Source organism: Rattus norvegicus, chromosome 16 (assembly GCF_021556685.1).
Source record: "Rattus norvegicus strain SHRSP/BbbUtx chromosome 16, alternate assembly SHRSP_T2T, whole genome shotgun sequence".
In the NCBI taxonomy this organism is placed as follows: Eukaryota; Metazoa; Chordata; class Mammalia; order Rodentia; family Muridae; genus Rattus; species Rattus norvegicus.
In genome coordinates this window covers 83357520-83380861 of record NC_141549.1, presented here as the reverse complement: position 1 = coordinate 83380861, position 23342 = coordinate 83357520, and the positions used below count along the sequence as shown (strand labels likewise).

The 23342-nt window shown below is 46.6% G+C and overlaps 2 protein-coding genes and 1 long non-coding RNA gene across 9 annotated transcripts in view; 1 reads left to right on the top strand and 2 right to left on the bottom strand.

Annotated features, from left to right (window-relative positions):
- The window catches only part of Erich1 (glutamate-rich 1), a gene marked incomplete at its 5' end in the record, with an annotated part of 52793804 nt that overhangs the window by 283502 nt on the left and 52486960 nt on the right, over positions 1 to 23342 (bottom strand).
- Positions 1 to 23342, top strand: part of Dlgap2 (DLG associated protein 2) — a 710212-nt gene that overhangs the window by 214350 nt on the left and 472520 nt on the right.
- Positions 246 to 23092, bottom strand: LOC148000638 (uncharacterized). 8 transcript variants are annotated; one of them, XR_015640089.1, is made up of 9 exons: positions 22717 to 23071; positions 22427 to 22613; positions 13345 to 13498; positions 11730 to 12999; positions 11244 to 11339; positions 10947 to 11059; positions 7722 to 7888; positions 6024 to 6214; positions 246 to 3098 (listed from the first exon to the last, which is right to left on the bottom strand). It is a non-coding gene; the product is annotated as an uncharacterized LOC148000638 (long non-coding RNA). The 8 variants fall into 8 exon arrangements; XR_015640088.1 differs by lacking the exon at positions 11730 to 12999 and adding an exon at positions 10257 to 10415; XR_015640094.1 differs by lacking the exon at positions 11244 to 11339 and having other exon boundaries at positions 11730 to 12952.

Here is a 23342-nt window from a genome sequence, read left to right as displayed (position 1 = left end):
TCCCATATTTGAGTGCATTTTGCCTTAATGGCTTAGGAAATAGAGTGTGTAAACCACATCAGACAGCAGCAGCGAAGCGGGTTCACACAGCCACACCACGTGGGTAGTCCCTGAAATAGATGCGGGGGACTTACCTCTCAGAGTCCTGAAATAGATCCTAGGGCTGTTCCGCTCAGTATGGCACTCTCTAAGCCCATGAACCTGTCTGTAAGTGGATTAATAAATGAACGGGAACGCATAAAATTGAAGTCGTGTATTCTTATTGTTGTAGATGTAATTTTATTTGCGTAATTAGAGCCATTCAGATTTACTGTGTTGAACAGGAGCAAGATGCTGATACGTGGCATAAAGTCCTCTCATCTTCATGCATTTTAAATAACTTTGAGAAGTTAAAATTCAGTAATATCTGATAGAAGCATTTCTTATTGAATCTCAGTTAAAATTTATAGAAGCTTACAGTTAAATATCTTATTTATTGGGAGAATTTCCTAACAACGACACAATCAACAACAATGCACATTTTTTTTACACTTAGAGTCCAATTTTCACTCCAATTTAATGAATGCTTTTTCTCTCAGTTACCACAGATGATTTTCAGTATTTCTACCATGTATATATGTAGCTTCAACCTTACAACACTTCTATTTAAGACTTGAGGTGGGTATTAACGCTTAAATAGATTAGCACAGGACTGCCAGGATCCAGCCCTGGCTGCTTACGAGTACTCACTGTTTCACATAGGAGTGACCGCTAAAACGAGGTCAACTAATTATCATAAATCAAATTCTCTCTGCCACAAAGGTACTGCAATGGGAGACTCATTTGAGCTGATTGCTTCTCAGAGCAGTGAGACAGAGTGTGTCCTGGGGTTGGGTGAGCCTCAGGTGGACTTTACGGTAGAACATGGAGAGTGCCACCAGGTGAAGGTGAGACATTGTATTAGTCAGTGTTCTCTAGAGTCACAGAACATATGGAATGTTTCTATATATTAAGGGAATTTATTGTGATGACTTACAGTCTGTAGCCTAACTACCCCAACATGGACAGCCGTGAATGGGAAGTCTAAGAATCCAGTACTTGCTCAGTCCACGAGGCTAGTTGTTTTAGCTGGCCTTCTGTAAAAGCTGGAATCCTGAAGAGATAGGTTCCAGCAGATGTGCTGGCAAGTAAGTGCAAGCAGGTGAAGGAGAGTGAGTCTTCCTTCCTCCATTGTCCTTATGTAGGCCTCCAGCAGGAGGTGTGGCCCAGAGTAAGGTGTGTACCACCATACCTGGATGTGGAACTTGCTTTGTTCCAGGCTGACCTTGAATTTAGAGATCTGCTTGCCTCTGCCTCCCAGGATTAAAGGTGTGCACTACCTCCCCTGGACTTAAGCTTTTCATGGCCACTATGCTTTGAGATCTCCATGCCAAGATCCAGGTCAGAAGCTTGTATCTTCCAGCCTCAAGATGTGGATCACAGGTGTGCCCTCCTTTTCTGGATTGTAGTTCATCCCAGATGTACTGAAGACATAGCCATCACAACATTTATTTTCTCCTCTGTGCCAAGGGTCCCACTGGGCTCTCGGCATCCTCTGCCCGTAGACTCTGTTGTTCCAAGGCAGGTGGAGGTAGGTGGGTCATCAACAGGCAGTTAACTGAGATCTGAGCTCTTTACACCCATGGTTCACCCTAATCCTCTCATTTCCAAGGGATCCTGCAGGAAGCAGGGACATCTGGATGGGACACAATCTTCAATGCCAGTAACTTAACTCTTTTTTCCTTTGACTGGGAGATGTCAGACATGTGCTACTCCCCGCAGAGCACTCTGAGATGCTTTGAGGGATCATTAATGTTGCCCTGGAGTTCAGATTTCTTCAGGCACTGCAAGTTTCACCCAAAGAGGAGAAACAGTTCGATGTAGGTAACAGCTTCTTTACCATGTACCTTCACATCGGTGTGCAAAGCTGTTGTCTGAGTTGTCAGCTTGGTGGTGGAGCCATGCTGTAGAACAGCATATCCAGAAGTGCGGGTGAGCACAAAGAAGCAGCGGTGACATGTCAGTAAACGGCCTTCTCTTTAAGAGTCTGTTCCGAGTGAGTTCCCTGATAGAACGCAGCTGTAAGTCCAGGAAGATTCCAAAGTGGATTACAAGAAGAATTAGCTGCTTCTGTCATCTCCTGAAGGTAAACCAACCTTTAAACTATCCCACCGTCGAGACTCCGCTTGGGGCGGGGCTTCATATACTGTGCCTTCCACTTCCTCAGTTTGTGCAGGACATCAGTACAGACCGAAACAATGAGAAGAAAATCCTACGTCTGGAATGTACTTGGCAACCTCTATTGGAGAGTGATACTCCTGCTGGTTTGTTTTGATAAAAACATCCCAGGATAGGCAGACACAGGTCTCTGCCACCTCTCATGACTCAACCTACTTCACACCACTTCTCCAGTCTACCAGGAATCTATCCCAAGGCAATGATACTTCACGCAGACGAATTCATGACGCACGTTAGTAACTGCTGTGTTCTTCAGTGTGGCACGTGTGTGACAGACTGCATTAGTCATCCTATCCGAGTTAATCAAGAATCAGTCACTGGCGACACAGACATGAGCCATCAGAATTCTGCTGACTCATCCCGAGACATCAGAATTCTGCTGACTCATCCCGAAACACATGCTTTGGGTATCTGCTTTTCAGACTGAAAACCGAGACCTTATCAGTTTACACACTTTGTGCTTGAAATGTTGAAATGAGGGCACAGTGCCTACAGCATTTTACTTGCTGTTGCTCTGGTCTTTTAGACAATTTCAAAAATGAAAAGCAATTTACATCGTAAGACATCGAGCGGGCATAGACAGCTGCAGAGAAGCCAGCAATGGTGGAAAATCTCCTACCACCAGGAGTGGCAGCCATTGGGCGGCAGACGCAGTGTGGGGTGGATCATCTTTGCTAAGACGTAGTGTTGACGGATGTGGTGTTTAGCTCACAAAATATAAAGTATAAAAAATGCATTTAATTTTATTTTATTCCAATCAAGAAGCTGATGTGGAAAGAAAATCGTTGTTGTGTTTCCATGGGGATTTCTTCCCATTCCAGAGACAGGCTCTCTTAGATGACCTGGGAAGAAAGGAAAACTGAAATGAAAAGAGGATGGGAGCATGACGACGATCTGACCTCCTCCTGCTTCTTCTTCCACAAATATGTGTGCACGCATACATGTATACACATACACACATCATGTTTGCACATATGTGCATATATGTGCACATACAGATTTACTCAAACACACATACATGTGCTCATGTACATGCACTTAAACGTGTGTGAGCTTCTTGGTCAAGAATGCTTTAGCAATAGCAGTAACCTGATATTTGAGGAGCTGTCTTTGCTGTTGTTGTTGTTGTTAATGGGTACCTCGTTAATGTTACTAGACTGCTCCTCAAACTCCCTTTTTATTAACAAATGTTCTTCCTGGACCGTTTCATACATGTACATAAGCACTCTGAGTACCATCACCCAGCCACCATCGGGTATCTCCTTCCTAGTCCGCTCAGCCTGCTTCCCCCTGGAAGTCCAGCCGTGGCCTCCGAGTGGTGGGCTGGCTAGCGCATGCTCAGATTGTATTTGTCCTTAGCATCTGTAAAGTTATCGTGGCTCTGCAGACGTAACACAGGCCAATAACCACCTTACTTTTGGTCTGCATGGCTTTTTGGAGAAAAATATACTCGGTGCTTGAATGCACGGTCGGGATATCTTTGGATGTTGGTTCACTCTGTTCAGTTTAGTTAAAAGACAGCACGTCATTTCCAGCCGTGGGTTCCAGTCTTTCTCTTTGGCTAAGCCGCTCCCACCTGTCCTGTCCTGTCCTTGGAGCATCCTGTCTCTGGTATGCTTCGCTTGTGTTTTGATATCACGTGTGGCGTTTTCTTCTTTAGACGCATCGGTTATCCTTCCTCCTTTTGCTGACTCGTCTGTCCGGCTTTCCCTCTGAATGCAGCATGATTACCTCGAGTGATCTGTGAGGTTCTTCCCCGCCTGTGCCTGTCTAACAGCTGCTGTTGTGAACCTCCCTCTGCTGCCCTGGTGGTATCTTGTCTCACTGCTTCCTTCCTTCCTCAGAAGCTCCCTCTCCAACTGCACTGTCCCCTTAGCAGTGATTCTCAAGGCTTTCCTCTAAAGAAGGGCAAGGTGGTGGCTGCTGGTGTCCTACTCCTGCATATGTGTTTTATTTTCTCATTAAAATGTGGGTTTTTCCCCCCCATCTTGCCTCTCCTACTCTGTGCTTGCTTTCCTTGGGCTTCCGCCTTTCCTGTGTGCTGTGACATGGCTCAGCTGTGCCCTGGGTTCTGCTGCTTACCTTGTCTGTACTCTTTCTGGATGAAATGGTACTGGGAGGTGAGGGGATTGATTGGACAGAGGACCTGGACAACCCTCCTGTGCTTCCAGTTTCCTAAAGGTGCAGGCCGGTAGATTGGAGGGGTAGGGAAAATGCAGACAGGATGAGAAATCTCACGGCTCCTGCTTTTCTCTTCCGTGTGGAACCGGGGAGTTCTAATCCTCTAGTCTCTCCGTCTCGTGTTTTCCAGCAGCTGCAGGAGTCAGCCTAAGTTGTTCCTTTGCACCAGTAATAGTTTAAATTCGACTGTTACTGGGAACTGCAGTGTACCGCACATGCTCGCTGTGTTTCTAAAGACTGAACTGCTGTGATCACACCTTCTCCGCCCTTTCCTCTGACACCAACATTTCTCCTTTGCTAATTGCCTGATAATTGGATCTCGTTGGAGGGTCAGAACTCACTCTTTGGTGGCCACTCTAGGATGATAGTAGGGAGACCCTGTGTGTGGCTCTTCTCCACAATGCCCGGGAGCCTGGGCACTTGGCAGGTTTTTTGCCAGAAGATGCTCTGTGCACATTTGCATGTTCATTTTTATCTGTTTGGGTTTTCCCCCCTAATATTATTTAGGATAGTCTTCTGGTAAAATTTAACCAGTATTTATAATTTGCCAAACTTTTCACCTAGAAAGAGTCTCCGTGAAGTGATCATGCTGCTCACAGGCTTAGAAATAAAGCTCTGTGCCGTTAACGCGCTGAAGCTCCCACAGAGACGGCTGCAGAGGCTTGCTCTCTGGTCCAACCTGGAGCTGATGTTTCAAAATTAAAATCGAAACCTTGTTTTAGCATCGTCCGCATTCTGGAAAGCCACGCAGCTCCAAGTTACCGGGGTTATGAGTTTGGCCGCTGATTTATCCTTCTCGGTATTGCCCTGGAGTGCTCACACACTCGAATCTCTCCCAGGGCTCCGGTTACTACTTGAAGATGAAGCAGCCTGGAAGAGACTCTGTAATTCACAACTTTATGGGATACCGAGTCCGGAGCTGGGAAGCCATTCTGCAGACGCTCCCAGGCCCCAAAAAGGATTCATTTAGAGAGCAGATGCTGTAAACACTTTTGTGGACTTGAAAAGTGGAAACTCGAGTAGGGTGGGTTGTATCAAAGAGTCGGAGTTCCCTGTGAAACTCTTAACAAAGGCACTGTCTCCTAGGGCCTCGGGCTGGCCGCACTGAAACCCTAATTTCCATCCATCCAGATCTGCGGCCGTCCTTGTTGCATTTTTTTTCAGATGAAGACTCCTGGGTGCTTGAGCTGAGGTCCTAGCTGTCGCTCCTTATCCAGTGGGTGAGGTCTCTGCCAAGCATGCCACGGGCTCCCTTGTTACCCACCGTGCTTGATCAAAGACAGCGCTTCGTGGGCAAGATTTCTTTTCCAGCTGTTTTTCAAAGAAGCTTTACATCCTGTCCTTTGACCTCATCTATAATTAAAGGGCAAGGGATCTAATTGCGATAGCCAACACTTAACTTGCTTAACTAAATGCACGCTGAGAAAAGGGTAAAGAATGAGCAATTTGTTACTTTAAAAATGCCGAGCTTAAGCAGAAGGCCAGACTTTAATGAGGGGATTACTCAGGGAAAACGTTCTTCGGCGATGCCCACAAAGCCTCTCCTCCAATGAGCTGAGTGATACCTGGAGCCCCAGCAGACTTACCATGTGTATGTATAGCTTCATTCCCAGGAGGTCTTCAAACTGTGGTTGACTGGGCTGTGTAGACTGGAGGGCACACCAAGGCCGGTGGCAATGGGGTGTAACTAGGAGCCTGGGTCCAGTGTCCCTTGAGTCGTAAGTTCACTCCCCTCTCTGCTGGGGCAGGAAACATGGGACCAAGGAGCCCTGAATGGCTGGGAGACAAGATGAACCAGAGGACTCATATACCACTGGAGTTGAACAAGACTCTACACTGGGCACAGCCCTTTTATCATCTCCCAGCCATTGCCAGATGTGGCTATGCCTGATGTTTCTGAACAGCTAGAGTGAATAAGTCACATCTGCGCACAATTAAGGCCCCACTGTGGCAAGGCCTTTGTAGAGTTCTAGAGTGTGGCATTGTGTCATTATATCTTGTGTCCCATGAGGGGGGGCCTTGGTGTGGATTTGGGGCCTGCAAAGACCCCTGAGCCAGCAGCCAGGTCTCTTTCTATCTATCTGGCTTCAAGTTCCATGGGCCTCTTTCTACATGCAGAGACAGCTGCCTCACGGGGTCACACGCTTTCCTCCATCATGCTGCCCCTGGGGCAGTGTATGGGGACATGGCTTACAGGAGGCCTCCTGGCTGCCTCTGCTCACTATGGTATGGCAGTGGTACAGTGTGTCATCAGAGCATATACAGGCGACACAAGAGGTACACCATGCCCTGATGTCCTAAAGTGACAACTCTGATATTCTCACTGGGTGGCCGTCTGTGATGTCCAGCTTTGAGAGATAGTCTAGAAGAGTCCGCACAGGTCTGTCATATCTCTGTCAGCGGGAGGTACAGTGAAACCTGAACTCTGTGTTTGATGTCCCTATTTGCGGAACAGCAACGGAAGGGTCTGTAGATGCATGTAGTTTTTTCCTAATGTTTCCTAATAAATCTATCTACTTGCCTACTGATGGGTTATAAACCGTAGTACACATCTGACTTAGAGTAATGGCCACTGTCCATCATTTCTTGAGACAGAGGCATAGCTGGGCTCTGGTGATAGCAGGCGGTCTTGTGCCAGGCTGGGCGATGTCTGCCTGTACCTCAGAGCTACTCTGGGCTCCTGACTGGGTGCTTTGGTCTCTTTCATGTGGCTTCTTTGACCCGCCTCCATCACCATGGAGCTGAGTGCCAAGCAGGAGAGATTGATTTAGAGGTCACTTCTATCAAAATGTTATCCTGAGGGTCCTTACCATGACATTTATTACATTTTGAATTAAAGCATCCTTCCTTCCTCGTAGAAATATACTTATTTCAAATCTTGGGCACCATCTTCCTCCTATTCCCAGGATGGTGCCCAGCGTGGGTATCTGCCATTAAGACAGAATTGACGGCTAGGATGTCTTCATTCTGTGAGCTTTAAAATATTGAAACAGAATTTAATTTCTTAAAGCTTTTCCTGCATTAGTTAGTGTTCCCCTGGAATTGTTCCTGGAAATGGAGCTGCAGTTCAGGTATGCAGATGGATTATACTCCGGACTCCCCAGGGCTCACAGAGATTCCTGTTGGCGTTGGCAAACACGGGGGCCTAATCTGCATTTGGATGTTTTAATTTTGTCTTTAGTCTCCACAGATTTGACAGACTGCAGTGACACTCCATTGTGGCTCACTGTGCATTCTGGGATTGCCGTTTCTGGCCGTGTGACGTAGGAAAGTGCCAACCTTACCAAATGCATAAGCAGTTTGCCTTGTTACTGGAAATGCTGTGTTCATTTGGGTCGACTGTGGTTTGGATTGGACAAGACGAATGCAGCCTTCCGAAATCCCCTGGGAATTGTCTTCTGTCTGCCTGTGTCCTTGGAGGTTAGGTCTGCTCCTGGCCTTAGATAAGCTACTGTTGACAAAGGGCAGCGGTTCAGAGGCAGACCCATGACTAGTCAGAGTATTGAGAGTAAGCGACTGTTTAGTGTTAAGTCCTAAAGAGGACAACCACATCTCCACTTCCCTCCATAAGATTCAGGAACCAGAACAGCGTCAAGGCCTAAGAGCAGGAAGAAGTTCTGTGAGATACCATCATCTGTAGGGCGTGGCTGGGTTCCTGCTGAACTCACAGCCGTGGTTACAGACACAAGACCGGGTCCACCATTATTCTGTTGTGCATGGGACTGGGGGTCACGACACCCACCCTTCCCTGAGGGACTATTGATAGCTGCTGCTGGGAGGAGGAGATCACTTTTCTTCAGTAAGGAGGTAGATGTGGTCAGAATACATTCTATACATGTTGACAAAGATTACATTTTAAAATACTTTTAAAGAAGTCCCTTTGCAGGTAGCTGTGCCATGAGCGCCGTGAGTCAGACCTGGTATAGGACTAACTTCCCACCGGCTCACTCTCACAGAGATAGATGTATGATTACGTCTCTAAGTACAGAATCTTTATCAAGTACCGGCTCAACACCGCACTAGCAAATTGAGTCCTACTGGTGCAATATTCTAGTTTAATTGCCTGCCAATCATTGTCATAGATTTCCTATCGTCAAAAGTAGAATAATATAGCCTTGTCAGGATCAATGGGAGGAGAGGCCCTTGGTCCTGGGAAGGCTCGATGCCCTAGTATAGGGGAATGCCAGGGTGGGAAGGAAGGAGGGAGTGGATGGGTGAGTGGGGGAGCACCATCATAGAAGCGGGGGATGGGGGATGGGAGGGGGGTTTCCAGAGGGAAAACCTGGAAAGGGATAACACTTGAAATGTAAATAAAGAAAACATCCAATAAAAGGGAAAAAAGTAGAATAATATGACTCCACCCAAGGAAGCGGGCAGGGTAAGCTGTAGATCTCCAACTACCTGTCAGTCAGTCCCTCCCAATCCAGTCTGCCAGTCCCTAAGAGCAGCAGACCAGGTGCTGTAGTCTCTCCTCTCCCTTCTCCCTATCCCCAGCAAGACCACACACATCTCCCCCTAACTCACTTCCCTGCTCCCACCAGGCACTCAAGGAAACCCACAGGCTACTGCAGTCTGCAGCCCTGAGGCTAACTGCATGCCTTAGCCTCTCTGTCCATCCCCACAGGGCTGATCCCCACTCTCATCCCCAGCTCTGTCCAGATGATGGTGACTTTTGTCACGCGGAAGCTTTTCATTGTCATGAACTCTCAGTGCTTGTCCCAGTGTTGACTTTGTTTATTTATCATGTTCATTGGCTGAGGTCACACAGGACCTGCTTAGTCCCTGGGAGAAGAGGCAGAGAGTGTCTTATGTTGTGTCAGGGATTTTACAGATCCTTTGCATATTATGACCTCCAGCTTTGTGTTTTTATGAGACTCATGTGTACAGACATGTGTGTCTCTGCATCTGCATGTGTGTACAAACGTGTCTGTGCATAAACATGTGTGTACAAGCGTGTGTGTCTGCATAAACATGTGTGTACAAATGTGTGTGTCTGTGCATCCACATGTGTGTACAGATGTGTGTCTCTGCATCTGCATGTGTGTACAAATGTGTGTGTCTGTGCATAAACATGTGTGTACAAACGTGTGTGTCTCAGCATCCACATGTGTGTACAGATGTGTGTCTCTGCATCCACATGTGTGTACAGGCATGTGTGTCTCTGCATCTACACGTGTATACAAGCATGTGGTGTGTCTCTGCATCCATATGTGTTTCTCATGCTTTTTCTTTAGCACATTTTCTTCTGTTTGCTTCTTTTGTCTTATTCTGTTTGATTTCTTTTTTGTTTGTTTGTTTTATTTTTATTCCTTAGATGCCTGTTTGTTTTCTAATGAGAGACAGAAAGGGTGTGGATCAGGATGGGAGGGAAGACAGAGGAATCTGACAGAATTTTGAGAAGAGAACAATATATTTTATGAAGAGAGAACTATTTTCAATATGGGGTGGTGAAGAGAATGTCTACAGTGGGGAGCTATACCCATTCCATGGTGCCTGGTCAGTGGAGAAGCACAGACAGGTTTGTGAGAGGATCCTCCCCAGTGTGCCAGTTGTGACAGCTCCTCTTGTGACAGGCTTGGACATGGACTCAACAGGCTAGAACAAGTTCTTCAGCATTTTCATCCTTTCATCAAAATTAATTAATAAGGCAAGATCCCGATCTGTCTTGCCATTTGGACATGATTTATTTTTGAAATTAGGAGCTATTTAAAAATTATTGGGCCATGATTTTGATTAAAATAAAAAAAATGTCAGTCATTATTACCCAGAACAGTTGCTAAGACAAAAAAAAAAAGGTCATTTGAAAATTGGATTCTCACAGAGGTTATTAAGATGTTAAAATATTTCCGTTTCTCTTGTGTTCATCTGTTACAGTTCCTGTTCCAGCCATCCACGTGAAGCCATGAGCTGTGAAAATTGTATCAGTTCTGTGGTGACTTTGAACATAATTGTGACTATATTTCAGGACTAGGCAGCTTCTATAAAGAAAAAAATTATTTTCTTTAAAAGGGAATGATGTTAATATGTGTGAAGAAGTCACAGTTTCTGTTGGCATTTCTTCTAGACTCTGCCCCACAGTTACCTGGCAACAGCCAGGTGTGCCTGACTCACTATAAAAGGGGCTGCTTGCCCCCTCAGCAAGCTTTTCTTTTACCCTCTTCCCTTTTTGTCCCTTCTCTCTCCATTCTCCTCCCCCCTCTCTCCACATGTTCATGGTTGGCCTCTAGTTCTCATTCTCCCTCTCTCCCTCTCTCCCTCTCTACCTCTCTCCCTCTCTCCCTCTCTCTCTCCCTCCTTCTCTCCCTCTCTTCCTCCCTCTCTCCCTCTCTCCCTCCTCCCTCCCCCTCCTCCCTCTCCCTCTCCCTTCCCCTCTCCCTTTCTCTGAATAAACTCTATTCTATTCTATACTATACCAACATGTACACCATACCTTGCCTCCACCAAATATAACCATGCAGTACGGTTTCAGAAGTCAGTCTACACAGGATAGAGCATATGTAAAATGTGACTTAAAGACATCAGATGCCACAGGACATCTGCTGCCGGGGTTCCTTCCTCCCTTTGGTTGTTCTCAATATACCATCCCACGTTAGTAGGAAGTCAGCCCTATTTAAAAAGTAGCCTAGAGGGAGACATAGGTAAGTACAGAATATCAGGTATCGGTCTCTTCATAGTGATGTCTTAAATACCTAGAACTTACCCTTGATGTTAGCAAAGGGTGGGTCCCAGTGTGTCTCAATTAGAGTTCCCTTGCTGTGACCCAAGCAACTCTTATAAAGGACACCATTTATTTGGGGCTGGCTTACTGGTTCTGAGGTTCCGTCCAGTATCATCATGGCAGGAAACATGGCAATGTCCAGGCAGGCATGACACTGGAAGAGCTGAGAGTTCTACAGCTTGTTCTGACGGCAAAAAGGAGAAAACTGGCTTCCAGGGATCTAGAAGGGTCTCAAAGCTCACCGCAAAGTGACACACCTGCTCAAACAAGGCCACACCTACTCCAAGGCCACACTTCCTAATAGTGCCTCTCCTTGGGCCAAGCATTTTCAATCCACCACATTCCACTCCCTAGTTCCCGTAGGCTTGCTCAAACACATGAGTCTATGGGGCGGGGCATAGCTTGCCATAACATAATACATAATACATTAGTCCAACTTCAGAAGTCCCATAATCTACAGTAACAGTCTTAGCCACATTAAAAATCTAAAGTTCAAAGTCTCTTATGAGATTCACCCAGTCACTTTACTGTAATCCGATATAAAATCAAAATTAAAAAAAAGCAGAGCACGTACCTCCAGCACCACAGGATCTACATTGCCATTCCAAAATGTCATGGCGTGGAAATCCTGGACCAAAGCAAGACCAAAGACCCGCTGGGCAAACTCCAGACTCTGTATCTCCGTGTCTGATGTGAAAGCGTTCTTCAGATCTCCAACTCCTTTTCATCTTTGTTGGCTGCAACAAACTTCTTTCTCCTGGGCTGGTTCTACTCCCTGTTAGCAGCTTTCCTCAGCAGAGAGCCCACAGCTCTGACATTTCTAACATCTTGAGGTCTCCAAGGCAACTTCAACTTTATACCCTCTCATTCCAATGACTGAGATCCACACATGATCTTCTGGGCTCCTCCGGGGGCTTGAGTCACTTCTCCAGCTCTGCCCTCTATAGCACTCTAGGCTCTGATCGACTCCAGTCCACTTCTGTTGCTGTTCTTGGTGGTCATCCCATGGTACTGGCATCTCCAATACACTGGGATCTTCAACTGTACCTAGGCTTCATCAATGGCCTCTCATAGGCTCTCTTCATGGTGCCAAGCCTCAACTTCTTTGCATGCATGTCATTCAGTCCTGGGCCATCAAGTGCAACTGAGGCTGCACCTTCTTCACCCATGGCCTTCCCTTGTCTCACTCAGTGCTGAGTCTCAGCTGCTCTCTGTGACCCCTTCATGCCTTCAAAACCAGGACCACCTGGCTGACTCTTACACATTATGCAGTTCAGCTGCAGCAGGAGGTACAACCTTGGCAATCTCTGGACCACAGCTTCTTCCCAGAAGATTTTACTCAGTGATGCTGGTCTCTTCTTAAGCACTGCTAATTTCTTATCTCCAGCTAACCAGCCTCAATTGTCCCAGTAGTCTCTTCTATTTTTTCCACTCTGAAGTCAGAGCCACATGACTGAAGCTGCTGAGTTCTGCTGCTTGCTGGGGATGGAATATGGCCTCCTGTTCTATTACATTATCACTAGCTTTCTGTTTTCCAGCTCCTTCACTGCCTAAGCTTGGCTGTCCTGGAATTTGCTCTGTAGTTTGACTTTGAACTCAGAGATCTGCATGGCTCTGTCCCCTGAATGCTGGGGTTAAAGGCATGTATTACCACACCTAGACAAGCTTTTCACTCCTTGGAACTTGCTCTGTACCATACTGGCTTTGAACTCAGAGATCTTCTTGGCTCTGTCTCTTGGAATTAAATGCATGGCCACTATGCCTCAAGGTCCAGATCAAAAGCCTTCATCTTCATTACTGGATTGTAGTTGGTTCCAAATTAAAAGTCCAAGTGACAATAATAACTAAGAAATAATATTAGCCTAACATGATATAACTATACTCTGTTCAATGGCAAAAAAGTAAACAATAATCTCAGCTGGATGGAATCTTGCCCTGAGGTCACCACTCTCTTAATCTGTTTGTCTTCTTGAACACAGGATTCAGCTCTATGTTACCTCCTGTGCCCCTTTATTATTATTTGAATCATACATTTTACATTTTTCCTTTCTAAGCTTGCTATGCTCGATCAAAATGCTCTTCATGAGACTTAACCAGAGAATAAAGAGTCTCCTGGGCTTTTTGAGACTTCCTTTGTTAATGCAATTAATATAAATTAATATAAATTTAATTAATATAAATCTCTTTACCTTAGACTCTTCAGACAGGGCAGAAAGCAGCCACATTCTCCACCAAAATATCGAAAGAACAATCTCTAGGTTCTTCCTGAAATTCTTCCCCATTGAAACCTCTTGGGCCAGGTCTTCACAGTTCACATCACTTTAGCACCAATATCTTTCACATCTATGCAAGGATGGCCCATTAGACCCCACTTATAGCATTCCACTGTTTCCCAAATCCAAAGTCCCCAAATCCAAGCAAAAGCATGGGTCAGGCCTATCATAGCAGTATCCCAGTCCCTGGTACCAACTTCTGTCTTAGTTAGAGTTTCCATTGCTGGAAAGAGACACCATGATTAAGGAAACTCTGATAAAGGACAGCATTTCATTGAGGTGGGCTTGCAGGTTCAGAGGTTCAGTCCATTATCATCATGGTGGGAAGCAAGGCAGTATATAAGCAGGCGTGGTGCTGTTCTGAAGGCAAACAGGAGAAGAAAGGCTTCCTGTCTTCTAGGCAACTAGAAGGGTGCCAAAGCCTACCCCCTCAGTGACACACCCATGCCAACAAGGCCACACCTCCTAATAGTGCCACTCCTTGGGCCAAGCGTATTCAAACCACCACACAGTGAATGGATTTCTCAGTGAATGGATTATCCAAGAAGTAATCCCATATGTTCAAGGTAATGTTCAGAGGAGCAGTTAGGGGGTCTGGTTGCTTTGCTCCCAAGTGACAGTAAGTTGTGAGCAATTAGAAACCATCAGAATGCCTTGTCCCTCCTTGACTTCGGGTGGAAAGAGGTCATTTATGGGAGTACATTGGTCTCAGCTGATGCTTTGGACCAGCTGGTGGAGGAATTTCCCATACTACAGCCTAGCCAACTGCAGACAGGGAGGTCAGTGTCTGTCGTCTGTGGTAGGTTGGAGGTCTGCATAACATTTGCTACAGGGGGAAAGGAAATGGCTGACTCATTTTCCCAAACTTCTGGGGGAATTTTCTACCTGCATTTAGCACCCAGACCATCATGGTCCATATAGATGTAGAAGCATCTTAGGCAAAGCGATGGTCAGATAGAAGGGAAGAGGTGTGTAAGTTATAGTCAGAGCAAGCAGCATGCCGTAGCCAAGGAGGGCCAGGGATAAAGCTGGATAACTCAAGAAGGTATCTCAGGATGGTCCCAACCACCTCAACTTAGGAGTAAAGAGTCTTGTTTTGGTTGCCATGGGAAACATTGTCTTCAGCATCCCTGTTGTCCCAGGAATGCTGCCTGTGTCCAAAGTGGCGAACTGGAGTGAGAAACAACATGTTCAGTAACTGTGTCAGTCCCAGAGGCTGCAGTGTAAGTTCTCAGCCCTGTGTGGGCCCATTCAGCGTGTAGCAGTCTGTAGTGAGGAAAGTCTTTCAAAAATTCCATTGTCCAGGGTTCTGATGACAAAATCAAGGTCCTCACTCTTCCCTCCCCCAATGTTAGCATGAAGTTGATTTTCAAATTTCTAACAGATACAATATTACTAGTGGAAATACTTTCTTTGTTCACTACCCAGGCAGAGGAAATAGAGACCCTGACTGGTTATTGTTAGTCTGGGATGGACAGGTTGCTTGGAGACTCATCACTAAGGAACGATGGCCCCAGAAATGTCAGATAAAACTCATTGTAAATGGCTTTGTCTGTAAGAGAAGGATCATTGTGTGTTCTAATGTGCAAGTCAGAGCCCAGGTTAGGACATGAGCTCACTCCAGATATAGCGAGGGTAGCCTGGGATGGGCACCTTCTGTCTGTATACGTGGAGGAGAACCTCCTTTTTTGTAGTGAGTATTCAGTAAACCTGGTGGCTTAGAGAAAATAAACCAATGTAGATTCTAAAATGGGAGGTTTTCTCCTGCGTGTGAGTGGATGTGTGCATAGGTTTCTGAGTTTGAGGATCAGCACCCTTTCTTTTCTTGTGCGGGAGAGGAGAGAGATGACCAGCAGTCACATGCCCCCAAAACAGCTCACTGTCCTCAGTCCCTGTTAGCACTTTGTCTAAAGTTAGTCAGTCCTGATGGCTTTGTGTGCAGGTGGCCCATCAGGCCTAACTCCTATCCTGCCCAGTGTACTGTGGCGGGGTCACCTCAGTCCTACCGTCTCTGTTCTGTTTAGAAGGTTCTGACTCCCCTATTAGGAAATGTTCAAACTTTATATGTAGTTTTTATAAGCGATCTCGTCAGCACTTCAAATCTGACTGCCTGGTTTATCAGAAAGGGAGTTGCTGATGGCCATCACTTGTCTCTCTTCTTTTCTTTTTCCTTCCACTTCTTGTGTGTCTGGGAAGCTCTCTGCTGAGGTAACATGTGCTGTGGTAAGGGCATGTGTTTGAACCTCTACACGTTGTAAGTGCCTCTGGCTTGTCATCCCAATGGGAGTCTTGGAGGCTCTAGTGTCACAGATGTACAATTCTGTCTCTTTTGTACTTTCTAGTGTATGGGTGCCTCATGGGATTCCCTGTTGTCCTTAAACAGCACTAATACCTTACTTTAGACCCTAGGTAGAGTAGGGTCCATCAGACGCTCCTGAGCCCTGAATAACAGGAGGTATGTATGACTCTGGGGTTTATTCCCTTTGCTTATGAAGAGTTACACACATGCTACTTGGAAGTCTGAGGGAAGTGCAGACTCAGCAGATTAAGGCTAGAGCTTGTGTCTAGCATATTGAGGCCCCAACCATAGATACTCTGTCAGGTGATGTGACAGCCCTGTGCCTGGGGTTGTTTTCTCGTCTTTGCTCTGTGTCTGCTCACAAATCACTGCAATCTTGCAACACACCGGGCCTCAAGAGAACAGATTAGCAAACACGGCCACTCCACAGGAATGTACTTTATGTTTAGAAAGGGGCATCAAGAAAATAATCTCAGTATGGAGGAAATAAATGCTAAGAAAGAAAGGCAAGAAGGCTCTCCTGACAGCTGACTAGCAAACGCCCTTTCTTTATTTAAGTGATTGATATGTCAGGGAAAGGCCAAGAGTGATTGCACTCAATTCTAGCCCTTAGACAAATGTCTTACCAGGGCCTTCTCTGATCATGTGGTAAGCTTCTAATCTAGCCTCACCCCAGTCTCAGTGTCAGCAAAGAAGGGTTGAGTATTCCCAGGGAGCAACTGCAGAGCGTATGTAGAACACGTGTTGCTTTTCATGGATGAGGTCTCTGGAAACAAGGACTAGGAAATGCCTCAGTGAGGTAGCGGTAATGGTCTGGCCACTCTGGATCATCTGAGGCCATATTTGTTTAATCACGGCCAAGGAGTTGGATCTGCCTTGGGCCCATCAAGTCAGCCAGGCCACTGTGGGTAGGTCATTTGGGTCAGCCTTGGATCACTTGGGACCACTTTGTATCATTTGTGCCACCAGAGGCCATTTGACTTCCTTGTGGCTCATACTTACCTCACACCAACTGATGTGAGAACACCAGACAGCTTTGAGCTGGTCCTGGTGGCCCTGGATGATGTAGGTCGGTTAGTGTGAGGGCCCCCTGAAGGAGGATTGACCGCTGTCACATCTCCAGCATCTGTCACTACTCTGAAAGATGTGGCTGATAACTTCCCTTGACTCTGCTGCTCCTACCTTTCTCCAGGACCAACATGACCCCAATCAGCAAGTTGGCAGAGCACAAGGTCATGACTGACATTGCAATCTTAGGCTCCTTATATGCAGAGATACATACAGCTTGGCAGACACTGTGAGGAGCTACCCTCTGCCCCTGGCTACGTTGGCAACATTTCTAGGGATTTTTTTTTCTTTAGAGGACATCTTATATTGAAAAGACTTTCTTAATTTTTCTCTGTATCTCATGTCTGGAAACCAACTTAATTCACAATGGCAGAAAAGGTCAAGATAATTCCTACTGTTCTAGGCACTGAGTGGAAAACATAGAAGACTGAAATTAAACACAAAACATATTGGATATGACCTATTTTTCTACTTCAGCAAAATAAGGCTAATTTATTCTACGCCTTACATAATTAAAAGAGGGCCTGCAAAATTAGTGACAAGTTTTAAATGATACTGTAACTGACCCCCCCCACAGATACATTATAATGTCCTCTTTTCTTAGGTATGCTAATTCTGCACCTTGTTAAGCCACTTTGTATTGTGTGCTGCTCCGAACAGCTAGAAGTAATTACCCTATTCTCCCGTGACATCGAAGCATCCATGTCTGAGTCGAGAAGGTGGTTAAGCTTTTACTGTTACTCACTGAACATGTTGGTGCGCTCAACTCTAATTAATCAGTTACGACTTACCCAGAATCTGTTTGCCACAGGCTGCTAGGGTTGCAGTGTTGGTGAGGCTTGCCCTGTGCTTCAGAAACTGAAGGGTGTGTAGCAGCTGGGGAACTTGAAGTCAACAGGGGTGAAATCTTTCTTCACCTATTGGCCATAGGAAGCTCTGAAGTGCTGAAGGGCCTTGGGCACCCGAGGGTGTTTAAATTTGAAGTTCACACTTCTTACTTCAGAGCCTCTCTGCCCAGAATGAGGCCTCCCTTTGTGTCAGTCCACACACTGTGCTCAGCCACCACTGAGAAGTGAGACACACGCCCATCTTGAGCGAAGGCGTCCTGAAAGACTGGCTCAAGCTGCTGAGAAGTATGGCTGTGAAATGCCACAGGGATAAGTGGGATTTGTGAGCATGGTAGGGTACGTGTGTGTGTGTGTGTGTGTGTGTGTGTGTGTGTGTGTGTGTGTGTGTGTGTGTGTGTTTCCTATTCTAGTCTGTTATATGCTGGAATTTTTTAACCTGTACTAAAAGTAAGATGTTGTCAGTGGAAAAAGGAGACTCCAAGAATAGCCTCATGCTACTCTTCACGTTAAAGCATGTGGCCTTGAGCACCCTGACCATGCTCTTACCTTACTGCTGGAGGCAGAACAAGTCTTGGTGTTTGGGTGTGAGTGACATGTTTCTATGCTTGAGTCCGCAGTGCTCCTTATCAGTGGAGTGTCACGGAACTGAGGAGGGGCTGGTGTAAGATCCAGAGCTCAAATGTAGAGGAAAGCTTTGTTGATGGTGCTGTATTTACCAGGGCAGTTTTTGTGACATCCAAAGCATGGCTTTGCCACCACATCTGACACCATGTGTTCCACTCAGCAGCTGTGTGCTGGTGCCCTGTGCACATGGTTAACTTTGAATAGCGAGTGTGTGACTGATTTTGGGGGTGGTACTTTAAGTGTGGGAGCCAGTGTAGCTCTGCCACATTGAAATGTAGGGGATTTTGTCTATCATCTCTCCATCAAATATCCGTCTGTCTGTCTGTCTGTCTGTCTTTCTTTCTTTCTTTCTTTCTTTCTTTCTTTCTTTCTTTCTTTCTATCTATCTATCTATCTACTATCTGTATGTGTGTGCTTTTGTCTTTGTTTCTATGTTCATCTCATACATATTTCTATATATCTGTCTCTTTTCCTATCTCTGTCCTTCTCCCTGTTACTGTCTATAAATATTTTGCATTTTGCATTTCTCTCTCTCTCTCTCTCTCTCTCTCTCTCTCTCTCTGTTTCTGTTTCTTTGTGTGCAGACAGATGCCTGGTGTGGCCGACCATGTGTCTTAGTTAGGTGTCTACTGCTGATTTTATAAGACACCAAGACCAAAAAGCAACTCTGGGAGGAAAGCTCACACTTCCATATCTTCATCTACCACTGAAGGGAGTCAGAGCAAAGCTCAAAGCAGGACTCTATAGGCAGGAACTGAAGAAAAAGGCCATGAAAGAACACTGCCCACTGGCTTACTCCTCATGGCTTGTTCAGCCTGCTTTCTTACATCCCCAAGACCACACTTCCAGGGATGGAACCATCCTCCCTGTAAGCTGGGCCTTACACCAATCACTAATGAAGAAAATGCCCCACAGATTTGCATACAGGAAATCTGTTAGAGACATTTTCTCAATTGAATTTTCTTTTCCCAAATAACTCTGGCTTCTGTCTGCTTGACAGAATACTAACTAGCAGACATGGCTACACATGGCTACACATGGCTGACCATTGTGTAGACTGTGGAGTTCAGCTGCCTAGAACAGAATGACTGTGGGCCATTAGCAGGAAGCTGGGAAACCCCTCAACCTTTGTATTTCTTAGCAGTCGCAGCTTGGCATCTTAGCCCATTTCAGGGAAGAAGAAAATGAGGCTAATGAATATCCAGGGAAGGCTGAACTGCAGCCAGACTTAGATCTAACACTTAGATCGAAATCAGCATGGATTGTGGATACTGTGCTGTCTACCCAACCACATGCATGTTCTGAGCAGATCAGTGGGCGTCTGCCGGAGAGTGGGGAGTGCAGACCCTTTCCCAAGACAGGCTTTTACTTTGAGAGTAGATGAGTGGATCTGAAAAGTGTGGGGAGCTATGGGATCCGGGAGTGCCATGTGAGGGTTACCTCCTATTAGATCCAGGCAGAGTCACAGTGGCCCAAGTCAAGGCATATAAGGTCAGTTCCTGATGTTGACTGAGGTATGTTTCTTTGGAGAATGAGGTCAGCTCACCGAGGTACATGGAAGGATGGGCGACTTGGGGTTGGGGACCCATTAGTCACCCCAAGATGGACCTTAGTGAGCACGGGGAAGATGTGAACAGCTCTGTCTAGGCGTTGTCTAGAGTGTGGTCAGGGCCAAACATCAGTCTGTGCCTTGAGTAGCCATGTCCTGTGAGTCCTGGAGAGGGCAGGATGTGAGCCTGCATTAGTAAATGCTGCTCTGGGCACAGGGAAAGGCCGTGGTTAAGGTGGATGCTGAAAGCTGAGTAGCCAGCAAGGCAGCGACATGCTCCGAATCCTGAGTGTGCCGACACAGCAGAAGGCCATGGCTTGCCTCGACTGCCGCTTGGGAAATGGGTTGTTTCCTGCACATTGGTGAACACTCTTCCTCTGCCAGTCCTGGCTGGGAGTCGGTGATTATCTCCACCTAAGGTAGCAAGCAGTCACCAAGGTCTACCGAAATCTAACAGCAGCCTGAGGTGTACGGTACGTTCTTCTCGCTGAACCAAGCAGGGAAAATGCTCTCATGGTGGTAAGCTCGGTGGGTGCCTGGCACAGTGGCTCCAGGTTGCATGTGGTAGCAGCAGAGAGAGGCAGGCTGTGTCCCAAGCTCTTCCTTCCCATGGCCAGGGGTTCATGGCTTTGGCTCAGAAGCTTCCTATGATCCCACCCTTTATCGTCTTCTACTCTCTCATGTGTGGGTGACCATTTATTTACACATATCTGCCACCCTGTGTTCAAGCCTTGGCCTAAGCCCCCAGGACTTTCCCATTTCAGTCCTTCCTACACTCCTCAGTGAATCTAGCCATCCACTTTCTGGACCCTAAGTGTCAGCTGTCAGCTGATTGAAGCCTCTCCTAGATTTCTGCATCACCGCTCAGCAGAATTTGGCTATATATACATAAGAGAACACACGTCTCGGGTATCTAAGATGGGCTTCGGAATGGGACTACAGCAACAGCTCTGGGCCCCCCAGATTGCATGCACACTAACCTCAGAGGGACAGTGTGCTAAGCACTTCCGGTCTCTATGAAGCAAGGTTTCCTTTTCACACCCGTGGTTGCTAGGAGGGTGAGGGTTGCTTTGTGGGCACCTTACCCAGGCAGGAACTTAACTAGGTAGGAATGTTCATCTGTGTTTCTGCTGTACTGACTTACCCTGAGGCCACTGTGCCCTCTGTCCAATGTTTCCCCTCACATCACTTTCAAATTTACTTGGTCCAGGTGGGGCTGGGAGTTTGAGAACCAAAGGTCTGAGCAACAGCTTTGTGGACATGAAGAAAGGTAGGTTGCCCATTTGCAGTGAGATACGTGAATTCAGAGTCTGGGAAAGCCTATGGCGATGTTTGAGCCATTTGAAGCTGTTACTTGTACCCTTGGATGTTCCAGTATTATCGTTGCAACACAGATTCTGTGATCGTGTTCACAGTTGGTGTTTAGGGATCAGGAGAATAGCTTAGGTGCATGACTGTGACCCGGTCTTCTGTGCTGATGCAGGCTGTGTGAGAGACCCCAGGGACGTCTGACAGGCTCTCTGCTCCACGGTTTGTTAGGCCAGGTAGGCTTTATGTCCTCTGCATACTGTTGGATTCATGGGGACTGTTCAGAGTTTGACAATGGGACCTGAGTGCCTTCCTTTGTAAAGCAGTGGTTCTCAACCTTCCTAATCCCATGACCCTTTAACACAGCTCCTCATGTTGTGCTGACCTCCAACCATAAAATTTTCTTATTGCTACTTCATAACTGTAATTTTGCTGCTGTAATGAATCGTAATGTCAATATACGATACACAGGATATCTGATATGTGACCCCCCTCCCCAAAGGGGTTTCGACCCACAGGTTAAGGGATAAGGCAAACATCAGACATCAGAAGACGTTGCTTCCCAAAGCAGAGGGATAGAAATGTGTGGCAATGGCACCCACTGGAGCCCGCCAGATAGGAAAGTGGGGGCCCAGTACAGAAAGAAGAATGTTTTAGGGGCCACAATTACATATCAAATGTTAGTGGGCTGAACAGGAAATAACTCCATTCTGAATTTGTAAGTTGAGAGCAGCTGTAAAAGCCTGTTTAGTTTTGTCATTTAACCTTTGTTTTGTTCCCTGTGGTTTGTATTTCTGAAAAAACATGTAAACCGTGGGCTCAAGACCTAAAAAGACTCAAGCAAAATGTGACACAGTTGAGGTGGTTGGGGGTCTATGGATGTGATAAACTCTTACACTTGTGGCTCATTGGACCCCAGAGGCTTCACCACACAAGAAAATCAAGCTGCTGAGAGCCCAGCAAGGCCCTGCACTGCATGGCCAGAGAGATTCTGGCAGTTTTCCCAGAGTGTCTGTGCACTCCAGTCAGGTGTTTGTGTTCTCTGGGTTACATTTAATCCTTCAGTAGCATCACCTGTGCAAAGGTCTTAGCATGCAGTGAGCTGCTGTGGTTTTGTTTGTTAAATGACAAATTCTGCTTCAAGTGTCTGTCCTCTACTGCTGCTTTTGAGTGGGACCCAGGTGACAGAGTAGTCAGGAAATGTTTCTCATCGCTGTCCTTCCTAGTGAGAGGACAGCGTCCACTGCCACTTCCAAGACAAGACCTTTCTTATGTGTGGAGGATTTTCTTCTGGTGACTTACCTTGTTTGGCAGAGTATGGCATGCTGCCAAGAGTCAGTCTACGGGGACACTCCCAGGCTTCTGCTGTATGCACACTGAGTGCCTGTAGGCACACTGAGTGTCACTGCAACGGTTGAACAGCCAAGATTGACCACAGAGGCACTGTAGAATTGTTTCCTCTCTCCTGAAGGGCAGTATCTACCCTGGTCTTGGATAGGGTTGGTTTAAATAAAATATGAATGTGAAATATAAGTATGACATAATTTAAATTGTCCAAAGTAAGAAAGGACTGGCAATGATACCCCACTCACCTGCCGGCTTAAGGGAGGAAACATCTTTTTAACCATGTCTTCAGGCTGAGAGTCAGAATCCTGTCGTTCTCTTTGTTGTAATTATGGGAAGCACAAAGGGCTGGGAGCATCGTCTCTCTATCGTGTGAATCAAAGGCTGGTGCCTGCTACACTCAGTTCAGCCCAGTCTCTGACCAGAGAGATGGCGCCTTCCTCACACCCAGTCCTACACCCTGCCCGCCAGTGGGGAACAGCTCCGAAGGCTTGCTGTGTGCAACACAGAGATGGGAAACTCAGAGACTTCTCGGGGGGGGGCAATCTTCCTTCTGCCCCAGGAAGCCACTCGCTGTTTCTTGTTTAAATGGCTCTGGGTCACAGAGACATCTATGTTGTTTATGCATATTTGTGTGCACATGTGTGGGGAGGCCAAAGTTCAGCTGTGCCACCTGTCTTGTTTGTTTGGTCTTTTCCTCTCCCCTCCCCTCCCTTCTCCTTCCCTCCCCTCCCCTCCCTTCTCCTTCCCTTCGCTCCCCTCCCCTCCTCTTCCCTGCCCTTCCCTCCTCTCCCCTCCCCTCCCTTCTCCTTCCCTCCCCTCCCCTCCCTTCTCCTTCCCTTCGCTCCCCTCCCCTCCTCTTCCCTGCCCTTCC